Source organism: Chelonoidis abingdonii, chromosome 1 (assembly GCF_003597395.2).
Source record: "Chelonoidis abingdonii isolate Lonesome George chromosome 1, CheloAbing_2.0, whole genome shotgun sequence".
Taxonomy (NCBI): domain Eukaryota; kingdom Metazoa; phylum Chordata; order Testudines; family Testudinidae; genus Chelonoidis; species Chelonoidis abingdonii.
This window is the reverse complement of record NC_133769.1, coordinates 63,945,579-63,967,214: the sequence shown is the minus strand read 5'-3', so window position 1 is coordinate 63,967,214 and position 21,636 is coordinate 63,945,579. Positions and strand designations below refer to the sequence as shown.

General features: G+C 41.4%; 1 protein-coding gene across 2 annotated transcripts in view; it reads left to right on the top strand.

The window, feature by feature from the left end:
* Positions 1 to 21,636, top strand: part of TAFA2 (TAFA chemokine like family member 2) — a 326,794-nt gene that overhangs the window by 296,928 nt on the left and 8,230 nt on the right. Inside the window, exon 5 of one of the 2 annotated variants that reach the window (XR_012655887.1) lies at positions 16,745 to 16,992. The exons of the other annotated variant lie outside the window; for it this stretch is intronic. The gene's annotated coding sequence lies outside the window, so the exon portion shown is untranslated. The remainder of the gene's footprint in view (positions 1 to 16,744; positions 16,993 to 21,636) is intronic. 2 annotated transcript variants of the gene reach the window in all.

Sequence of the window (21,636 nt, the reverse complement as noted above, 5' to 3'; positions counted from 1 at the left end):
AGAGAGAGCTTTTAAGAAGGACCAGGGGACTTCTAGTGTTCATGAGACTTACAGAGACTTTGGCAGGGGACAACTTCATCAAATATGTGAGCACAGGGGTAGGACTACTAGAAGAGTCATTGTTAGCCAGAGGCACACTTAATATGGTATAATTATGTTAGAGTGAGTTTGTTTCCTCTATCACTCAGAAAGTATTAAGGACACATTTGTGTTCACTATTATTTCTTGTGTTTTCTGATGTATCATGTTCCTTATTTTATTTCATAAGTACTTTGGATTTTCCTCCCTCTCCATTTCTTTCCTTCTTCCTTAGATTTTGCTCTGAGTGGATATAATAAAATTCCTCTTTTTGTTTCATCCGATTATTGTGACCTATTCCATTTGGCTAAAAGTGAGTAAGAAGTTATTGAACAATAAGGGAGATCAAGATGTTTCCATTCTGCCATAAAGAACTGGAAATGGAAAAGACTAGGTGTGGTACCATTAGGTATTTTTCCAAGGAACTGCATTGGGAAGGATGGTTTCTACTACCAAGATGTCCCTGAGAAACTAAGGTTATCAATAACTTTTCATTATTTTGCAAAGATATACCTAATTTTAAAAAGGGAAATATGAGTGTACAGATGCATGCTGATGCACAATTGCACAGAGAATGAGATGCACGTGCCTTATCTTCATTCTTGTGCACATCTGAAGATTTTTTTATTAGGTCTGGGTCAAAATTAAAACCATGGATCTGAACACCCAGAACTTCAGGGGGATTTGAATTCTGAACTCATGTATTAATGGGCTGTATCAGAACCCTTGTACTATAGGATGTTCCAGATCTCTATCTGAGTGCAAATTATGCATTTGCACTGTGCTGTGGCTTTTTGATGTGTGTATTTTTTCAGCATGTAAAAATAAGTGAAGATTGGGAAGAAATTCAAAATAGTCACATAGAATCATAGAACTAGAAGGGACTTTGAGAGGTCATCTTGTCCAGTCCCCTGCACTCATGGCAGAACTAAGTATTATCTGGACTATTCCTAGGTGTTTGTCTAACCTGCTCTTAAAAATTTCCAATGATGGAGATTCCACAACCTCCCTAGGCAATTTATTCCAGTGCTTAACCACCCTGACAGGAAGATTTTCCTAATGTCTAAACCTCCTTTGCTGGAATTTAAACCCATTGCTTCTTGTCCTATCCTCAGATGTTAACAAGAACAATTCTTCTCCTTCCTCCTTGTAATAACCTTTTATGTACTTGAAAACTGTTATCATGTCCCCTCTCAGTCTTCTCTTTTCCAGACTAAACAAACTCGGTTTTTTCAATCTTCCCTCATAGGTCATGTTTTCTCGACCTTTAATCATTTTTGTTGCTCTTCTCTGGACTTTCTCCAATTTGTCCACATCCTTCCTGAAATGTGGCACCCAAAACTGGACACAATATTCCAGTTGAGGCCTAATCAGTGTGAAGTAGAGCTGAAGAATTACCATACTTCTTGTGTCTTGCTTACAACACTCCTGTTAAATCATCCCAGAATGATCACTTTTTTTTGCAACTGCTGACTCATATTTAGCTTGTGATCCACTATGACTCCCCAGATCCCTTTCCGCCATACTCCTTCCTAGGCAGTCATTTCCCATTTTGTATTTGTACAACTGATTGTTCTTTCCTAAGTGGAATATTTTGCATTTGTCCTTATTGAATTTCATTCTATTTACTTCAGACCATTTCTGCAATTTGTCCAGATCATTTTGAATTTTAATGCTATCTTCCAGAGCAAAATTCCAAGAATACCATCCAACGGTAACTTCCAACCACTGTATGTAATTTTGAAAGTGACTTTGTAGGTATGAAATTATGTTGTTTTAAATTTGAAAAGTATCTAAATTCTTTTGTTAAGGCCATATTCTCTGCTGGTGTACCTTGATTCACACCTGCTGAAGATAACCACAATGCTGACATATAATTAGGCTTATTTAATTTGCAAAGTGACTAAAAACAGAGACCCCAGAGTTAAAACCACTATTGACAAGACATATTTGTATATGTAAATCATTTTATTGAAGGAACAAGCATCTGAAATCTGATATTGCATCACAGGAAATGCTCACTCATTCTTAGACAATCATCAAATAAGAGAAGTGAGCAATAAAGTACAGTCATTTTTTCTTGATAAAATATGTAAATGAAGCAATATTTGTATATATGTAGAAATGCATGTATATTAGGTGCAAACTTTTGTAAATGCATAGTCCAATTTTCAGAAGTGCTGAGTGCCCATATCTTATCTTGCAGTGGGAACTGTGAGTGCTTAGTACTCTTAAAATTGGGCTAGTATTCTTTAATAATGTGTGGGGAAAACATACTTCAGGTCACAGAGAAATCAATATTGAATATATTACTACATAACTGTATTCCAAATCAATATCAGAAATCGACTATTATAAAAATCATAAATATTGTAGGGACATAAAGAAATAGCAGTATTACAGGGGGAGAGAGAAATCCATATTGAGCATGTTTATCTACATTCCAAAACAATATTAGAGAGAGCCTGAAGTCAGATATTCATAATTTTCCATGTAATTTAGTTTTGCTTCATGGCATCCAAAGTTTAGGAAAAAAAAATCAAACAACATGTTTGTGGAGGAAGAGAAGACATGGTGTCCAAACTCACCAACTGGCTATACATAAAGCCAAAGGATGGTCAACAGAACCAAACTAGTAAACTAAATAAACACACTTTAGTTATTGTGTATTTAGTGGTGCTGATATTTTTATCTCTGTCTCCCCCTCTCTCACATACAGATGTTGAAATGTTTCTAAATTCATTACAGCAGCTGCTAGAGGCTTGTCAAGTTTTTTTCCCCCACTTTGAACTTTAGGGTACAAAAAGTGGGGACCTTTATGAACACTCTTAAGCTTAATTACTAGCTTAAATCTGGTACGCTGCCACCAGCCAGAATTTAGTGTCTGGCACACTTTCTGTTCCCCCAAAACCTTCCCTGGGGAACCCAGACCCAAACCCCTTAGGTCTTAAAACAAGGAGAAATTAACCATCCACCCTCTTTTCCCCCCAGACTTTCCCCTCCCTGGGTTGCCTTGAGAGGCTTCACACTGATCCAAACTCCTTGGATCTTAAAACAAGGAGGAATTAACCATCCCCCTTCCCTTCCCCCCACCAATCCCTGGTGAGTTCATACTCAATCCCTAGGCTTTTAAAACAAGGAAAAATCAATCAGGTTCTTAAAAAGAAAGCTTTTAATTAAATAAATAAATAAAAGGTAAAAATTATCTCTGTAAAATCAGGATGCAAAATGCTTTACAGGGTACTCAGATTCATATAGACTAGAGGGACCCCCCCCCCAGCCTTAGATTAAAAGTTACATTAAACAGAGGTAAAAATCCTTCCAGCAAAAAACATATTTACAAGTTAAGAAAACACACATAAGACTAATCCGCCTTGCCTGGCTATTACTTACAATTTTGAAACATGAAAGACTAATTCAGAAAGATTGGGAAAGCCTGGAATCATGTCCCATCCCTCTCAGTCCCGAGAGTGAACAACCCCCAATACAAAAAGCACAAACAAAGACTTCCCTCCACCAAGATTTCAAAGTATCTTGTCCCCTTATTGGTCCTCCGGTCAGGTGTCAGCCAGGTTTAATGAGCTTCTTAACCTTTTACAGGTAAAAGAGACATTAACCCTTAACCATCTGTTTATGACAAGGCTGCATTAATTTTATTTGTATTTTAATTTATAAAATAATTATCTTTAATAATAAAGCTGATCACAAACTCTCTTAGCACATGGAATAAAAAATACATCAGCTAGATGACTTTACATGTGGACACAATGTTGGCAATTAAAGGAACAGACTCCTCCATCAAAACAGGAAGCACCATGATTTTCCTAACCCCTCGTGTAACACTTCCAAGAATAGTTGAATCCTGCAGTTGGCCCTGTAGTTTGGTATGTTCGAGGTCTGTTCAATCAGTGGAGGAAGTTGGTTTCAGGATCTAGGGCACTTCTCTGCTGTCAGCAACTTCCACTTAAACATTAACTTAAAGCAACTTGGGCAAACCACATTGCATGGAGAGAGGCTGTTTATAAGTAGCAAAGACCCAAATAATCATAGAGCTTATAGGTCAAAACCACAATCTTCAATTGCATCTGGAAAATAGTTGGAAGCCCATGCATATTATGACACATATATTGCCATACGTCTCTTGAGAGAAGCTCTACCAGGGGAGTGGACAAACACATTTTTTGCTCTTTGATGTGTGGAGCCTTAAGTAAAAGATGTGATAATAATCTAATATTGAGGAGACAGGACAGAGAGAACTTTGGTGAGGTCCTCATTCAAAAGGAAAGTTACAGACTCTTAGCCAGAGCTAGATGGCAAAAAGCACCCTTGCCCACTGCTGCTTCATGATTAAGTCAGCTGAGGATCTACGGGTCCCTGAGATTGTATACTTTACTAAAAACAGTAGGGCAAATACTATCTGTTACAAAGACCTCTAAGAGCTCCATCATCTCCTTTGGATGTTTATCCCTGGCAGTCAGCACTTTCTCTGTTTGCTGTGGATTGAGCTTCAGCCAAAATCTTTCCTCCACTCCCCAATCTTAACTACTAATGGGCAAGCTGAAAAACACCCCTATCCAGATCTAATGGAAAACAGATGCATTTGAATATCACTGCAGCTGAAAGCATCTCTCTTTTCCCTAGTGATTAGAACAGGAAAAGTGACTCAGCTGAATCTCATGACACTTCATGCCAGGGAACCTTTGGGGCAGAAAAACAATCACACAACACTTTTCTTTGTGTCCTCTTGGAGATAAAAGAATGGAGCTACTCTAGTCCTACTTCCCCTGTTACTGGCAGGGTCCAAAGCTTTATCCACATTGTAATCGATGAATTCAAATCAGCAGATAGATCTAGGAGAATTAGTTGGGTACCTTGACTTTGTCCAGTATTAGGGGATGATAATCAGATAATGAGACCAGAGCTATGTTGGTACCAAAATCTGGTCTAGTACCATACTGAGTGATGTCCATGAAACCTGAGGACTCCAGTTATTGCCAAAGATTCCTTGCCACAAACTTCTCAAGCATCCTAAAAAATGAAGGCCAGAGCCATGATGATAATTAAACATCAGGAAGTAGCATTAATAGTTCCACAGCTATTACTGCCACAGTCACAACCTCCTTTTTTGCTGCTATCGCCCCCTCTACTATCCTCAGATCCTGGAAGGGAAGAATGATAATGAATAAAAAAAAGCAGTGTGAGAAAGTTGAGAATGAGTCCCCAGATCTGGTAAGAAAAGGAAATTTATCTTGAAACCAAGCCTGAGGTTAGTGAAGCGGCTACGTTAGCTGATGATTTGTCTTCCTGAATCATAACAGATGCATAGGCACTTTAGGCAGCAGCTGAGGGGGAAAAAAACAGAACAAGTATTGCTGTTTGTGCTGCTGCTAAGGTTTGAAAAAAAAAAGCATTGCCCTCCTGCTAGACTATCCCTTCTTTTCCCCCCTCCTCTTCCTTCTTCCAAGTTTTATGGTGGGTTCTAGCTAGAACCCACCATATTTGTGATTAAATGGCTTTGATCTTGAAAAATGGTACATACTGTATACTGTAGTTTAAAGATAGACTACATACTAATGGGATAGTTGCGGTTAATATGGGAACACATATCTCACACTGATTTCCTTTGCCTTTTGCTGTTGCCATTGTTAAATTTGAAATATGTCCAAATACTGACATTGTAAGTCAATAGAGCTTAAAAATGACTCTGTTGTCTGTCATGTAAAATAATTTTAGAAGTTGCTTTCTTCTAAAACTGAACAAGGGGCTTTATTAGAAAAAAGAAAATAGTGTTATCCCTAAAGCTACTCTCTCTGCTTCACTGCAGAGCGCCTACCTAGAATCTTCCCTTTCTGATTATAGAAACAGTACACATATCTTCAGTGTCTAGCAATACTTCGTGGTTCATAAAAAGGATGTGATCAAAACACAATTATGTGCATATACTGTAGCAAAATATTAGACACAGAAAAGAGCGATTACTCTTTATTATAGTATTATTGTCGGAGAGTTTCTTTCAGAGCCTATGGGCAATCCATTTTTTTTAAAGAATTTTTTTTTTGTCACCTGAGAAAATGCTTAACAGAACTGTTCCTGGCACCCCCGTATCTCATAGTTAAAACTGCAGTATACACCAGGTACAGTTTTTTTCAACATTAAATGTATTTCATGAAAAATATATAAATCCTCATGTTGTAAACTGCCAGTAATGGAGATAGGGTGGAACGTTCCCTGTGTGCAGGTTAGATTCTGGTACTAGCCATTGTCAGTGACAGAATGTTGGATTGATCTGCTATAACACTTTCTTTGTGGCAAAGAAAACTGAGCCCATCGTACAACAGGAAGCACTAGGAAGTTGGCTGCAAGAAATACTGTTTTCTTACACATGTTGCCTACCCCCCTCTTATTTTATTCAAGTACAGCCCCTACTGTGGAACCACCAGCCTTCCCTGGTTATCGAAGTAACTGAAAACCCTTAAAATAGATTCTGTGCACATCGTTGTATGTAATGCAGGGATCGACAACCTTTGGCACACGGCCCGTAAGAAAAATCCACTGGAGGGCCCGGATGGTTTGTTTACCTGCAGCGGCTGTAGGTCCGGCGATGACAGCTCCCACTGGCTGACGTTTGCCGTTCCAGGCCAATGGGGGCTTCAGGAAGCAGCATGGGCTGAGGGACGTGCTAGCCACTGCTTCCGGCAACCCCATTGGCCTGGAACGGCGAACCGCGGCCAGTGGGAGCAGCGATCGGCTGAACCTGCAGATGCTGCAGGTAAACAAACCATCCTGGCCGCCAGCGGATTTCCCTGATGGGCCGCATGCCAAAGGTTGCCAGTCCCTGATGTAATGGATGGTATCTAAGTTACTATGCATTGGGTGTATCCACTTCCCCCTTACTTACAATACTTAATTTATTTCAGGCCAATTTGGGCCTAGAGCTTGTTGTTATTTATCTATTTATATAGCACCAATTGTATATAAAGCTTAGAAAAAACATAATTGCCTCACAGAGCTTACAATATAAGTTAAGCCAAAGCAAGATAAATGATAATCACAGACACAGGTAGGACAAGATAAAGGGGAAGCAGGCAGTGGGGTTGCTTGTTTTAATCTATATTCTTATCTAGTTGGTTCTGTTGGTTTTTGTTCTTCTGTTTGTCTCAATACTTGCTTGTATGGTGTTTTTTGGAATTGGCTGGCTTGAGGGCATGCAGAGATGCATACTTCATTACAGAGTGTGGACTGAGCATTCACACTAGCACTTTGGCTCTGCACTTCTTTCAGCAGGACTGAGTCCATAGGCAGCCCATCTTCATTACTTAAATGTGCAACATCTAGAATCTAAATCATGTACATAATTAAATGCAAAACCCTTTGTTGATACAACTGAATACCAAAAACTACAGAAATGCAAAATGTAAGGTTCCATTGGCTACATTAGTTCAGCCACATTGCACATACTGGGTCTGATTTCCAACCTGGCCTTAAATTCCATTGCACATCTGTTTTGTACATCAGTTATTTAGGTCACTTTAGACATTTACTTGATCTTTAGGTGGCACAAGTACATAGGATCTGATCTTCAGTCCAGTGAAATCAATGGAACAATTCCCAGGGACTTCAATGTGCTTTGGATCAGGCTAGGGTCGCAAGGCATCCCTTTTCAACCAGAACACCTGGTTGAAAAGGGATCCTGGCAGCTCCAGTCAGCATAGCTGATCAGGCCATTAAAAGTCTGGTTGGTCACCCGCAGTGCGGAAGGCAGGGTGCCTGCCTAGCACTGTGCGGATTCCGTGAAGCAGCTGGCATCTCCCTTTGGCTCATAGGTATAGGGGTGGCCACAAACGCTCCGCATGCTGCCCGTGTCCTGAGTCCTGGCTCCACAGCTCCCACTGGCTGGGAACCGTGGCCAATGGGAGCTGCAGGGTCAGTGCCTGCAGGCAGCGGCAGTGGCAGAGCCACTTGTCCGCGCCTCTGCCTAGAATCAGAGGGAGATGCCAGCTGTTTCCCGGGAGCTGCCTGAAGTAAATGCCACCAGGCCGGAGCCCACATCCCAGACTCCTCCCATGCCCCAAACCCCTGCTCCAGGCCTGAGCCCTCTCCTGCACTCAGACTGCCTCCTGGAGCCCCATCCCACACTCTGAACCCCTTTGCCCCAGCCCGGAGCCCCCTCTGGCACCCCAAACCCCTTATCCCTGTCCCTAGCCCAGAGCCCCCTCCTGCATCCTGAACGCCTCATTTATGGCCCCATCCTGGAGCCTGCACTCCCAGCCCAGAGCCTGTACCTTCTCTCACACCCCAACCCTCTGCCCCCAGCCTGGAGTCCCCTCCTACACCCTGAATCCCTCATTTCTGGCCCCACCCCGGAGCCCATATCCCCAGCCAAAACCCTCACTCTCTCCTGCATTCCAACTCCCTACCCCAGCCTGGAGCCCCCTCCCACACTCCAAACCCCTTGGCTCCAACTTCCAGCCCAGAGGTGCCACCTGCACCCAAACCCCTAATCTTCAGTCCCACCCCAGAGCCCATACACCCAGCTGGAGCCCTCGCCCTTGCCCTCACCCTCTCCCACACCCCAACCACCTGTCCCAGCCTGATGAAAACAAGTGAGTGAGTGGAGTGTGGGGAAAAGTGAGCCATGAAGGGATGGGGGATGTAGTGAGCAGGGGGCAGGGCCTTGGAGAAGGGACAGGGCAGGGATGGGGCCTCAGGGCAGAGGTGGGGTAGGAACAGGCAAGGGTGTTTGGTTTCCTGCAAACAAATAGTTGGCAACCCTAGATCAGGCATGTACATAACTGTTTCTAAGCATAAGTAAGTTTGAATGTCAGAGCTGCACACACCAAATCTCAATGTTGGATCCCATGGATATACATTTCTAATGTCAAGTTGTGAAACAGAGTAACTCCTCACTTAATGTTGTAGTTACGGTCCTGAAAAATGCGACTTTAAGCAAAATGATATTAAGCGAATCCAATTTCCACATAAGAATGAATGTAAATAAGGGAGATTAGATTCCAGGGATTTTTTTTGCCATACAAAAGGTATTATTTACATTTTAAACAATTTTTAACATGCAATTTAATACAGGTATTAAACAGGCTGGCAGCCCCCCTATCCGCTCCCCTATCCCCCCCCAGCAGCGCTTCCTGCCCACCAGCGGACCCTGAAGATCAGCACCTTCCCTCTGCTCCCTGGTGGCACCTTCCCTCTGCTCCTGGTGGCAATCAGCTGGTTTGTGGCATTCAGGAGTCAGGGGAACGAGGGGGGAGGCTGTGCGCTGTGTCCTCGCTCCTCCCCCCAGCCTCCTGAATGCTGTAAGACAGCTGATTGCTGTGGGCAGGAGGCAGGGAGAGCAGGGGGAGGAGCTGATCCGCTGGGTCCACTGGCGGGCGGGAGGCGGTGAGGGGGGAGCTTATGGGGGGCTGCCAGTGATGGACAAAGCAGGTGACCAAACAATGTTATAGCAGCGCATTGCACAATGTTAAACTAGCATGTTCTGTAACAGAGCAGGGATGTAAGATCGAAACAATGTTAAGCGAAAGGACGTTAAGTGGGGAGTTACTGTAGTGTAGCCTTAGCTAGATTTCCACAAAGGGCAGGAAAGCTTGTTTGAGAAGTAAAGACCACTACAGAAATGTTCCAAAAAGTCCACACAAATGCAGATTACCAATTTCAAATGGATTTCAAAGTTCCCATAGGTGTTGAGGTTACTGAGAGAAAAGGTGAGGAGATAGAACAGCATTAAATGCTTTTTGAGGACAAGGAACCTGTCAACATAACCCTTGAAAGAAGAGGGCTTCTGAACACAGACTGTAGTTATTTTTTGTGAGTGGCTGTTTGGGAGCTGGTTGCTCTGTCTCTTTGTGTTCTGTCCTGTTTGATTTTTGTCCCCACCTGCTTGTCCTGGGATGTGTCCCTTTGGCTACTCTCTTCAAACTTTTTTTTGAGGTGCTTCAATTCATTTTTGTGTGAGCAGAGATACTACAGAAACCTTAAGAGGTTAAATCCTTTGTGAATTATGGCCCCAATCACATTTAAAGCAATATTATATTATTAGTAACAATACATCAGTATCATATTTAAATACATTTTGGAGCGAGGGAAGCCTCTCCTCAGTTAAGGTTGCAGCTATTATACAGGCCTATTTTAGCATCTGTGTAGCTTGAAAATTGCCAGACTTACTCTGAAAACAAAGGAGAATGTTTGTGCAGAAAAAAATATCAAATGGTATTTGAATTATAGGTCATTAATTAGGTCATTTTGTCAAACATTTCTGGCTTCCACATAGTGACGCACCAGTTCTTTAGCCCAGTACAGAAGGGTTTTCTGCCTTTGTCCCACAAGATTCCTCTTGTGATTTTTTTTTTTCCAGTTGCTTGACAGCTCCCCTCACTGGCATGTTTGAAATACTGTACTCACATTTGCAGAGCAATCTTCTGCTTCTGTGGTGAAAAAGGCTGGGTCCAGATAGGGTTTTGGTTCATTCACTGAAGCATTAATGGAAAGCCGGGGATTTCCATACACTACTGGTTTTCTCCAGTACTTCCCTATAGAATGGGTTTAGTGCTAAGCTAAAGAGGTCTCAGCTCCCATTTTCAGCTCCACTTGCATCCTCTCTCCACTTGTTGCAGCAATGCTAGGCAGACCCTTTGTGATGTTTGGTAGTGAAGGAATTGGCTCTTTTAGGATCTCACTGCCAGCTTCTCCTACCTCTTGAGTTACCCAACAGTGAAATGTCAGCCAGGTGCCAAGATCAGGTTAGTTGGAGAAGAAAATGCTTGAAGTGTTGGGACTTACATAGCAGCAGGCTTTTTCTGCCCCTACTATCCAGGTAGAGTTCCTAGCTTGTACAGTAGACCCAAACTGTGCTTTCCATCATTCAGCATTGGTGTTACATCAGTTTTATGCCTATTTAACTGAAATGACATCAGTGTAATACTGACGTAATGAAGTGGAGAATTGGGCCCCATATGTCCAAGATGCATGACTTCCCATGGTCCTGAGTCCTACAGTTCTCACCAGACTGCTCTCTATCCTCTAGCACTATTTACAGAAAACCTCAAGAGTACCACCCTCTCTCATTTCTGTTAGACTTCTCCCCTGGAAACAGATAATAGTTACTAAGAAAAGAAAATTTCAGCCTGTGTCATACTCAGAGGAGTTATTCAGTTCCCCTAAGTCCAGAAGAGGGAGGAGAACTCTACTGCTCTGACTTGGACCAGTCTGAATCTGATGATTCAGGTGCCTTTTCTTGCAGGACAAACAAGATGAGTTGGTGGATCTTGTTCATTAAAGATAATCAACCCTGCCATGCAACTCCCTTCAGTCCAAGACCCCTTCAGGATGAAGCAGAAAAAAGCAGGTTACAGTGCCTTTTATGCATCAGAACTGATGGAAGAGATAGTGGACTTTGAATAGGCCAACCTGGAAAAGAAGAGGTCCATCATCAGTGTCACCCAAAAATGATACCAAGTTCAATTGCGTAAGACCATCAACTCTGTTTTGGTTCCCAAGGTTGATGACTCCTCCTTCCGCCTCAGTCAAGGCCGGTTTCATCATAGGGAAGGCTCAGTTTCTGTGGATGGAACTAGAACTCCAAAGGAAGTTTGAGCTGTCTAAAATGGGCTTTGAATCCTCCTGCATTGCAAAATAAGCATCTAGTAGTCTCAGCTTGCACAGCCTTATCCATCACTCACACTCCACTAGACTCACAGAGTAAGAGATCCTCTAAAGGAAGAATCTAGATAAAGGTAAGAGCTACTGAACTCATCCTGAGTTTTCTGTACTATGCAGCCTGTGATGTTACCAGGTTCTTTGCCAGATCCATCCTCTAACTCATCAAGGCAACAGAATGATTGTCTCAGGTTTGTAGAGATGTATGTGACCTCCAGCACCAATGTTATCAAGACACTCTTCAATGGGGTGAAATTTTTGAGAGAATTGTTTGAGAAAATGATTAAGGATTCTTTAGACCTGGACAAGATCACACCAAATCAATCCTTTTCAAGAGACTCCAGAGTGAGTGGTAAATCCTTGTGCCGCAACTTTTAAGTTTCAGCCATCCAAAACCATTTTTCTTTTTGTCACTCTTGCTCCATCAATGCCAGAAAATATTTTCCAAACCACTACCAGAGAGGGCCCTTCCATGCTGCTTTTCCTGTATGAATGAAGCCTGTTGGCTCAGGAGCTCATCCCTGTAAGAGGAAGATGGAAGAACTTATTTGACCTTGAGCCAATACTTCTTCAGCTAGATGGGCTCTTGAAATAGTTGCAGTAGGACTCCTCAAGATTCCACTCCTCTCTCTGTCCTGTCATCTCCTCTTCCCCAGGGCCTCAAAAAATGACAAGTATCAGAGGGTAGCTGTGTTAATGTGTATCCACAAAAACAATGAGGAGTCCAGTGGCACCTTAAAGACTAATAGATTTATTTGGGCATAAGCTTTTGTGGGTAAAAAAACCCACTTCTTCAGATACAAAATGACAGGCATCTCTGGACAACACAGCAAAACTCATCACCTTAGAGGCCATCATTACTACGCCAGTATTCAAGAAATTTTTTGGTTTCTAGTCAAGATCTTTCACAGTGCAAAAAGAGAACAAAAGGTGTTTTTTTCCTCCAGTCTGGGACTTATCAAGAATGAACCTAGTAGTTTGCAAACCCCAATTCTGGTTGGACACCATCACTAAAGAAGTTGCCTCTCCAGATTTTCTTTGTTCCATTGATTTCAAATAGGCCTATTGTCTTATATGTGTACATCACCAATGCTACCTGCCCTTTGCAATTAGATGACAACATCCAATTTCAGGCAGTGCCTTTTGGCCACTTCTCCTCTCATCAAAACTTTAGAAACTATAGTTACGTTGATTAGCTTGTCTCAGTCAGGAAGACATCCATGTTTACCATTGTTTGGATCATCCTAGGGTCAGAGTGCAGTCATAAGAGGTAGCTGCTTTTTGTACCAGCCAGCAAGATTATCCAGATACTCAAGAACCACAGAATCATAGTCAGTTACAAGAAGAACTCCTTAATTCAGTTTCTGGAACTCATTCACTTCTTCTGGACAAACCTTAGACTGGCCCGTATGCCCACAGGATTGAAAATCTTATCAAGATGTGTGACGAACATCAGAAGTCTGCTCACCAGTGCCTTTCATTACTGGGTATGATGGTGTCCTCTGCAGAGACCAGGCCATCTCTCCTTCTGCAGAATTTTCTCATTGATGGTTGAATTATGAGAACAGAAGTAAGATCATCTGCTCACTCTTCCTTTTGCACTAGAATTGTCGCTTCCCTCATGGATATCCCCTCAACACTTATGTAAGAGTATTTCTCTGACCAGTCCTTGATCACTGAGATGGCAGCTTGTCAGGGTGGGGCGCTCAGATGGGCTCCCACATTATTTAGGACAAATGATCATTCCAGGAATGACATCAGAGCTCTATTTCCAGGAGTTAAGTTGTAAAGAATGTGATATGTAACTATCAGAAACTAAGATAATCCTTTTGGGAAGCAGTAACAAAACATGACAGAAAGACAGTGAGATTTTCTGTCTGCCACTCACATCCTTAAACTTGGTGGGTGGCTATATTATCTTTTTTTTTTTTTTTACATGGGCAATACTGACATGTTTTTTCCTCACTCCCCTCAAATGGCTGAGATGGCTAGGAATATCAGGCAGGAATAAGCAACAGTAATCTTAACAACTCTACTTACTCAGAAATCCATTGTGTGTAACCAACTGTGGATCCTGCTGGTCTTTCACATTCTCAGTTGCCAGGGCCCCTTAGTGCATGCATACACATGCGTGCACACACTGAACTTTCTATTCTCTGAGACCTGGAACCTGCTTGGAACCAGAGCCATATTACATCTCATAGATCTTGGTTCAGAATTACGGGAGGGATGGCATTTTCTAGGAAGTTTCCAAGTAAGAGGAACATGAGGGAATATGGAGAAATTTGTATTTGTGGTGTTTGTGTAGAATAATGCCAATCCCAGCTCTACATCTTGGATCAGCTACGTGGTCTGATACAGTTTTCAGGTGGAAAGTTCTTCCATCTTCCTTTGGTCTTCTTCCATAAGGACCTGAAGGGCAGGGACAGGGTGACATTTTTTTTTTCTGTTCACCTTCGTGTTCTGCTACGTTTTGCTGCTTCCTATCAATATTAGACTGATGGAGTGATGGATACCCATGCAGGAGAAAAGTGAAATTAGCTTCGTTTAATGTAATTTTATTTTTTCTAAATGAGTATTTGCCACTCTGTCAGAACCCACTAGTCTTGACTGAGTCTGAAATTTTCCTTTTAGCATGGGGAGCTCTTTTTTCCATATGTAAGTAGAGCTCTGGAAGGAAAGACAGAAGAAAACTATTAAAGTATTTCAAGTTGATACTTTTGGTTTTGTTTTAATTTCTTCCTGGAAATTTCTCTGTTGTTTTCTAACTTGTTCTCTAGTTCTCATATTCCCTCAGCTATGGCAGTATTCCCAGGAGCCAAATATGAGTGCAATACCTCAAAATGCCAGCCAGGGGAGCTGGCAAACAAGTTGGGGGGGAAATCACAAAAGGAATCTTTGCCTCTGAAGCTTGGGGCAAAGGCAGAAAACACATCATACCGCACTGACAGACCAGCAGGTACACACACAGAGAAGCTAAAATCACAGGTAAGGACATCATTTTTATTTTTGTCTGCCTCTAGCTCATGTAGCTTGTTAGAGCCCTTTCAAACTTCCCATTGAAACTTCCTTTCAAAATTGTGATGCCATCTATATTTGAAGAAAATTAGTTGTGATTAAGTCCAGCAAATTCAGGATTTTTATTGGGGATAATCTGAGGCACGGTCCTGCTTCCATGATTTCAGCTGAAGTTATGGACTTAGTCTTGTCCCATTAAAACCAAAAACAACAATAAAATGGATTTATTTTAAAAAGGAGTTAATAAGCATACTAAGTGACTCTCAACTGGTTTTGAAACTATTTTTTCCCTTTAGAATAATAGATTTCCTCAACCTCATGTTATATATTTTTCCTGTAATTATAATGTTTTTATAGGTTTGAGCAAGAGATTAGGCATTAGGAAACAAGTTCTGATCCCTTTGGTTTGCTGTGTGACCATGGATAGATCAGTGTGAGACCTCTCAGTACCTCTGTGAGATCACTTTTTCCCCAGTGTTCCCATGTGCAAAAAAGCAAAAAACACTTTGCCACCTTTGTCTTCAGTTTGAGATACTTAGACGGAAAGCGCTATAGAAGTGAAAACTATTATTAGTATTTAATTAACTGTTTGACAGACCAGTTATACAATGCTATAAATCTACTTTAGGGTTCTGATTGCAGCATAAGCCACATATGTTCTTGTGTTGCACTGTTGCATTTTTATCTGTTATAGGAAAAAACCAGAAGGTTCTCTTTGAAAAATTGATTTTTATTTACAGTTATGTCATCCAAAAAGGTGCTGTTAGTACTAATATGTCATAACAATTCTACTACGAGACTTTCATTTGTATGCTGTGCTCAGGAACATACAGAATACGTAGGCATTATGAGTGTGTGCACAAGCGCACTCACACAAAGCATATACATTCTAATGGAGTTACTTTTTGGAAGAAGATGGAAATGAGTTACACTGAAAACATTAATGGGCTAGATCCTTGATGTGACGCCACTGTCTTCAGAGAACATACCTGAAGGATGTTTATCTCTGTGAATTGTCCGAGCTAAGGTGATTTTGTAAATGATCCAATTCAAGCAAATATACAAATCAGAGACAAAACAAAACACTCATCTACCCTTCTCTCCCCACCCTTATATTTGTTTGCTTTTATTTTAACATTTAGGGACATAAAACACCAAAATGTTGAGTTTATAAGTCAAATCTTAGATCTCATTGCAAACTTTTTCAATGACAGGCTGTATGACCTTGATTCTTAATACCAAAAAATATCAGGCAGTATATTAGGCAGTACCTAAATAAAATGGCCTGAGTTTTAGAGGTGCTGAGCATGCTCAAGTGTATCTGAAAATCATTCCACAGACCACTTATTTAGATATCTAAATGTGGATCTAGATGCCTAACTTTGGGCATCCTATTTTGAAAAGTTTGGCCTAATACTTTATAGACCTATAAAGGTATATGTATAAAGCTTAGGGTTTCCTATAGCATACGCCACAATAACATCGAGTGTAAGGAAAGTTCTCTTCTGACTATTCATCTATTCAAAATTCCCAAAGTGGTCTATGCTTTTTTTTTTTTTTTTAACTACATATGGGAAGAACACACATCTTTCAGAAAAAATAATTCTTACAATTATGTCTCTCTCTTCTACATCACAGGTCTTACTAATTACTTATTTTCAAAGGCCTTTCCAGTATTTGGCTTATCAGAATTAAGAACTGTTGATGTACTTGTATGAAATGAATGTTAGTGATCCATTTCTGTTGCTTTTTCTGACAAATAAAATATTTTGCTAAATTTAAGTATGTTTAAATCTTTCCCCCTGATATTACCATGATTGGTTTTTCTTATTCTTTGATATCATGGCATTTTTGATATGGGAAGTTATCTTTTCTCAAAAAAATTTTTTGGTCATTCTGTATATTCCATTAATCCCAGTTTTGTTTGATGTAATTAATTCCATAACAATATAGTACCTGACATATGTTTGTTTCTTAGGCAAACGTGTAAAACTCTTCAAATCCGAATGGAGAAGTAGAAAAAGGAGGTTTCTGCTGTGCCTGATGACAATTTTTGATTTTTCCACACACACAAAATATCCTGGCTCCATGCTGGAGCACTAGTTGTGATGAATCCTAGGCTTGGTCGGATTCTAAGGAAGGGCCAGAAGGTTCGTTGAGGAATAAAGAGTCAAAACCACTCCAGAAATGTGTTCCAGCCCTGGTTTATTACTCACACAGCAGCAGGTGTGTACAAATACTGGTTTCCACAGTCTTAACAGGATTTGCTGTACCTTATTCTTTATTGTAGTTACTTATAGTGCTCCACATGCCCATGAACCTTGGTAGTTACTGATAGGAAGAATAATTGGGTGTACCTTCAGGAAAGATGATGTACTCTGCTGCTAAACAGTGTAGAGGTGTCAGCCAACTGTCATCTAGGGTCTTTCCTCTGCCTTTAATGATCTTTCCTCTCCAATCCTGCTCTCAGAGGTAGAACAAACTCATTGAATATGGGTGGTCAAGAACATACCAAGAACATTTACCAATACTCTACTGGAAGGGACTCAGACACTCTGGAGATGAGGGCAGTATGAGAACTTATATAGAACAGAATAGAAGAATGTATTTGACATTCTCAGCTAAGCATTTTATATTTTCATAGGAAATAGCTCTTCATCCTGCACTGGATCACTCAAAACTCCAGAAAAAGTTCAGCATAAGGCAAAGCAGGGGCTTCTACTATATTTCTAAAGACTGGTAGATGTTGACTACTTTTGTTTAAGAACAGTATTTTAGATAAAATACTATGGAGACCTGTGCAGTTTACTGAAAAATATGCAGTGCTCTAAAATGAACAGCGATTTGTCTATAGGTCCAGGTTTAACGATGGTTTGGTACATAATAAGTAGGGATGGACTGAGTGGCAGAGTTCAGGTTGGGTGCCAAACTTTCCCAAAAATCTGACTCTTATTTTTATCTGGGGTTTTGATTTGGATCAAGTTTGCCAGAAGCTGGAAATGAGTGACAGGGGATGGATCACTTGATGATGACCTGTTCTGTTCGTTCCCTCTGGGGCACATGGCACTGGCCACTGTTGGAAGACAGGATACTGGGCTAGACGGACCTTTGGTCTGACCCAGTAGGGCCATTCTTATGTTCTAAGTTTTAAAGCCAAGAGCCCAATTCTGCATTCCCTGCACATCAAACTTTTCCCATTGACTTCTCTGGGTGCACATGTAAAAGTAGAACTATGCTCAAAAATGTCATGTTCGCCCCAGTGTACACTCAGTCTACAATACATCTATTTTCTTCATAATGGAAGGCCCTAAAGAAAGGAATGTGTGCAAATTTAATCCCTGACTAATCCCAACTAGAAACAGTTTATTAAAGACAGGAAAGGTTTGATGTTTGGTGTCTTCAAAGACACTGGGAACTTTAGGGCCATTTGGATGTATTGGGAAATGTTCTGTTTCGTATCCAGAATAAGCTTTATCTACTAGTTCAAGCACAGAATAGAGCATCAGGAGACCTAGATTTCTCTTATACTGACTTACTGTGGGATTCTTGGGAAACTGCTTAGACCAAAATTTTCAAATTTAGGTGGCTAAAATTTTGCGAAGTTCCTAAGTGACTTAGGCACCAAGGAGCCTAAGTCTCATTAAAAATTAATGATCCTATGTTACTCACCCAGCATCTCAGGAAACAGCCTGATTTTCAGAGATGCTGAGCATGTAGAAATGTAACTGAAGTCACTCAATTTTGGTCTATGTGACTTGCCTAAGCCAAATATCAAGTCTCTGGCAGACCAGGACAACAACCTGACTCTCAGCTCTCTCCTTTAACTAGTAGATCATTTGTACGCTATGGAAAGTATGGTTGAATGGTGTTAAAGTTTCCAGAGTCTTTGAAACAGTTTCTTGAGCTCCCAGAGACTTGGTTGCCTACAGCTGGGCACATGTAAATCCCCATATGCCTACTGTATAGTCAGGGGCGGTTCCAGGCACCAGCATGCCAAGCATGTGCTTGGGGCGGAAAGCTGCGGGGGGCATTCTGCCGGTTGCCGCGAGGGCGGCAGGCAGGCTGCCTTCAGCGGCATGCCTGTGGAGGGTCCACTGGTCCCGCGGCTTTGGCGGACCTCCCGCAGGCTGCCACCGAATCTGCGGGACCAGAGACCTCCCTCAGGCAAGCCGCCGAAGGCAGCCTGCCTGCCATGCTTGGGGCGGCAAAATGCCTAGAACCACCTCTGTGTGTAGTACATCTGGATTTATATGCCTAACTGTAGATACCCGTGTTTGAAACTTTTTTCCTTAACATCTCTGTGTTCTAGTTTTTTCACTTCTAAAAGGGAATAATAAAATACTTATCTCACGTGGGTGTTACGAAGCTTATTTAGTTAACCTTTATAAAAAACATTAAGATTCTCAGATGCAAGGCATTATAGAAATGCATAGTAGTACAATTATATCAGCAAGTGCCTGCCAATCTTATAAGCTGATCTTTTTCAGAGTGGATGAACATGCAAAAGTGGCAATACAAACTGTCATCTGCTTTCATGAATCGCATATGAATGATAGTTTATGGCAAACACACTTTATGGATTTCAGAGTTCCAAGAAATAGTGCATGCCCATCTGTTCAAAAAAATTGTTTCTAGCCTAGATCTTCATTTGCAGAGTACAGGAAACTAAAAACCATTGACAGATGTTTCTGGTTGTGCAGGCCCACATTGATTCTGAATTCTAATACTACTATTAGGCTTTTAAAAGAAAAACATGGTTATTCCCATAGAAATGTGTAACTAGCACAAGCCAGTTGGGTCTATTCCCTGTTAGGAAAAGTTCACAAATGAATTGTTTTTCTGAGTCTCTTTTATTAATGTTTTTTTGGAAATGTTAATGCTTTACTATGAACAAGAATTTGGAAGCAGAAAAGGAAGGAAGTGTCCTGTGTCCACATAAGAGAGGTCCTTCTTGTTGCATGATTACAGAACTCGGCTTCCATTCCAAACTATTACAAATATAAGGCATAATTCTGTAAAACTTTATTCACATGAATAAGGATTGGCATCAGAAGGTCGAATAGACAAGCATGTATGAATGTTATCATATGTAGAAATAGGTTAATTTAGCATATTTACCTTATTGTTGTGTCTTGGAGAATAATATGAAAGTTAGTACATAGCCAGGAATTTCTGTGAAATGTCTTGTCCCTTATTTATTTAGTTTAAGGGGAAGCTTGTAGAAATTCCTATATTTAGGTTGCCTAACGTTATCCATTATATGAGATTCTTGCAATTTTTTCTGTTAAGAAGGTCTCATAATTCCATTGTTGGCAGCAGGACTTAGAGATTCCCCCCTTTTATTTGTCCCATGAAATTCCAATTAGATTAGAGTGAGAAATATAGTATTAAAAATCACTAGTTCCCTCCTTCCGCTTGTGTTTCTCAGAAAACTGTTGATGGCCTGCCAAAATCACTGAATGTTCCCAGCCCCAGAGCAAGAGCATTACCACACACTCCTTTGGGAACACAAGAGGGTTGGCAAAGGAGCTGTAGCAGGGTTGGAGAGAGGAGAGATGTGCTGGGTCCTCCAGATCCAGAAATGGCCTCTTCCACTATTCCATTAGCCTTCGCCCAGGGAGTAGCATGTGGCACAGAATCTCCACCAACTCCTGAGGGATGGGGGAGAGAGAGATACACAGCTTTAATTCCGTTCCCTTGTGTATATGCATTATAACACATTATAACATACTGTTTTGTCCCCACAGAACATCTGCTTTATTCAATGCACAGGATAGACGCACAGGGGACAGCTTTAAAGTTGCATAGGCAATCATAAATCTGGAAATTCCTAACTTTTGAGTGCTTGACTTTGCAACCTAAATGACATAGTTTTAATGTAATTGTTGTGTGTATAATATGTACTAAAATCAAAAGAACTGTCTGTCAATAAGCTGAAGATGTTCAAAGTATTGTAAAAAAAAGCTAATGAACACAGAATGGTCCAGTACACACTGATTTCAAAATATTGTGCACTGTTGTTTGGCTACTTATCTTCTAAAATTATTAAACCATTAAGTGAGAATAATTAGATGTCTCAGTTAATCCTATAAACCAGTCTATAGTTAGCAAATACATATTGTGATACAGCATGGCCAGAAAGCAGCATAAGAGTGTTAGCAGGGGGCCTTATTCCCTGCCAAGGGAGGAAGGTTTGCTTTAGATTAATTAGAACAGCTGTGGCCAATTAGAGCACCTGACTCCAGTTAGAGCACCTGACTCCAGTCATGGGATATAAACCCCTGCTTCAGTCAGACAGGGTGTGGTAGTTGAAGGGAAAGGTTGGATTGGAGCAGAGTGCAGATTGCAGAAGAGAAGAGTTTGTCCAGAGAGAAGAAGGTTTGGAGGAGTGCTGCGGGGATTGGGAAGCCAACAGAAACCCTAGGTAAGGGGCACCAGGCTTGTATAGAAGAGGGCGAGAAGCCTTCACAAGCTGACGGGTATGAGAGAGGAAGTAACCCAGGGGAAGAAACCGCTAGTCAAGTGGTTCACCACAACCCCAGGCCCCTGGGTTGGGACCTGGAGTAGAGGTGGCGCCAGGTCCCTCCCTCTCCACTCCCTCCTCCAAGGACACTAGGGGAATGATTAAGAACTGGTTCAGAGGCAAGCAATATCGCCCTGAACCTACCCCAGAGAGAGAAAGCGCGAGACCCAGCAGCAAACAGTACGGCAATTTGCCACACGTGGTGTCAGGGGTGGGATCTGCGCGCTGGGACATTAGTCCAGGGGAGACATAACCGTCCCACCCTTAAAATGGACGACGTGGTCAAGGCCCTTATACATGCCACCGCGGCCCAGCAGGAGGCTACCAGGTTCGTCCTGGTCGAGCCA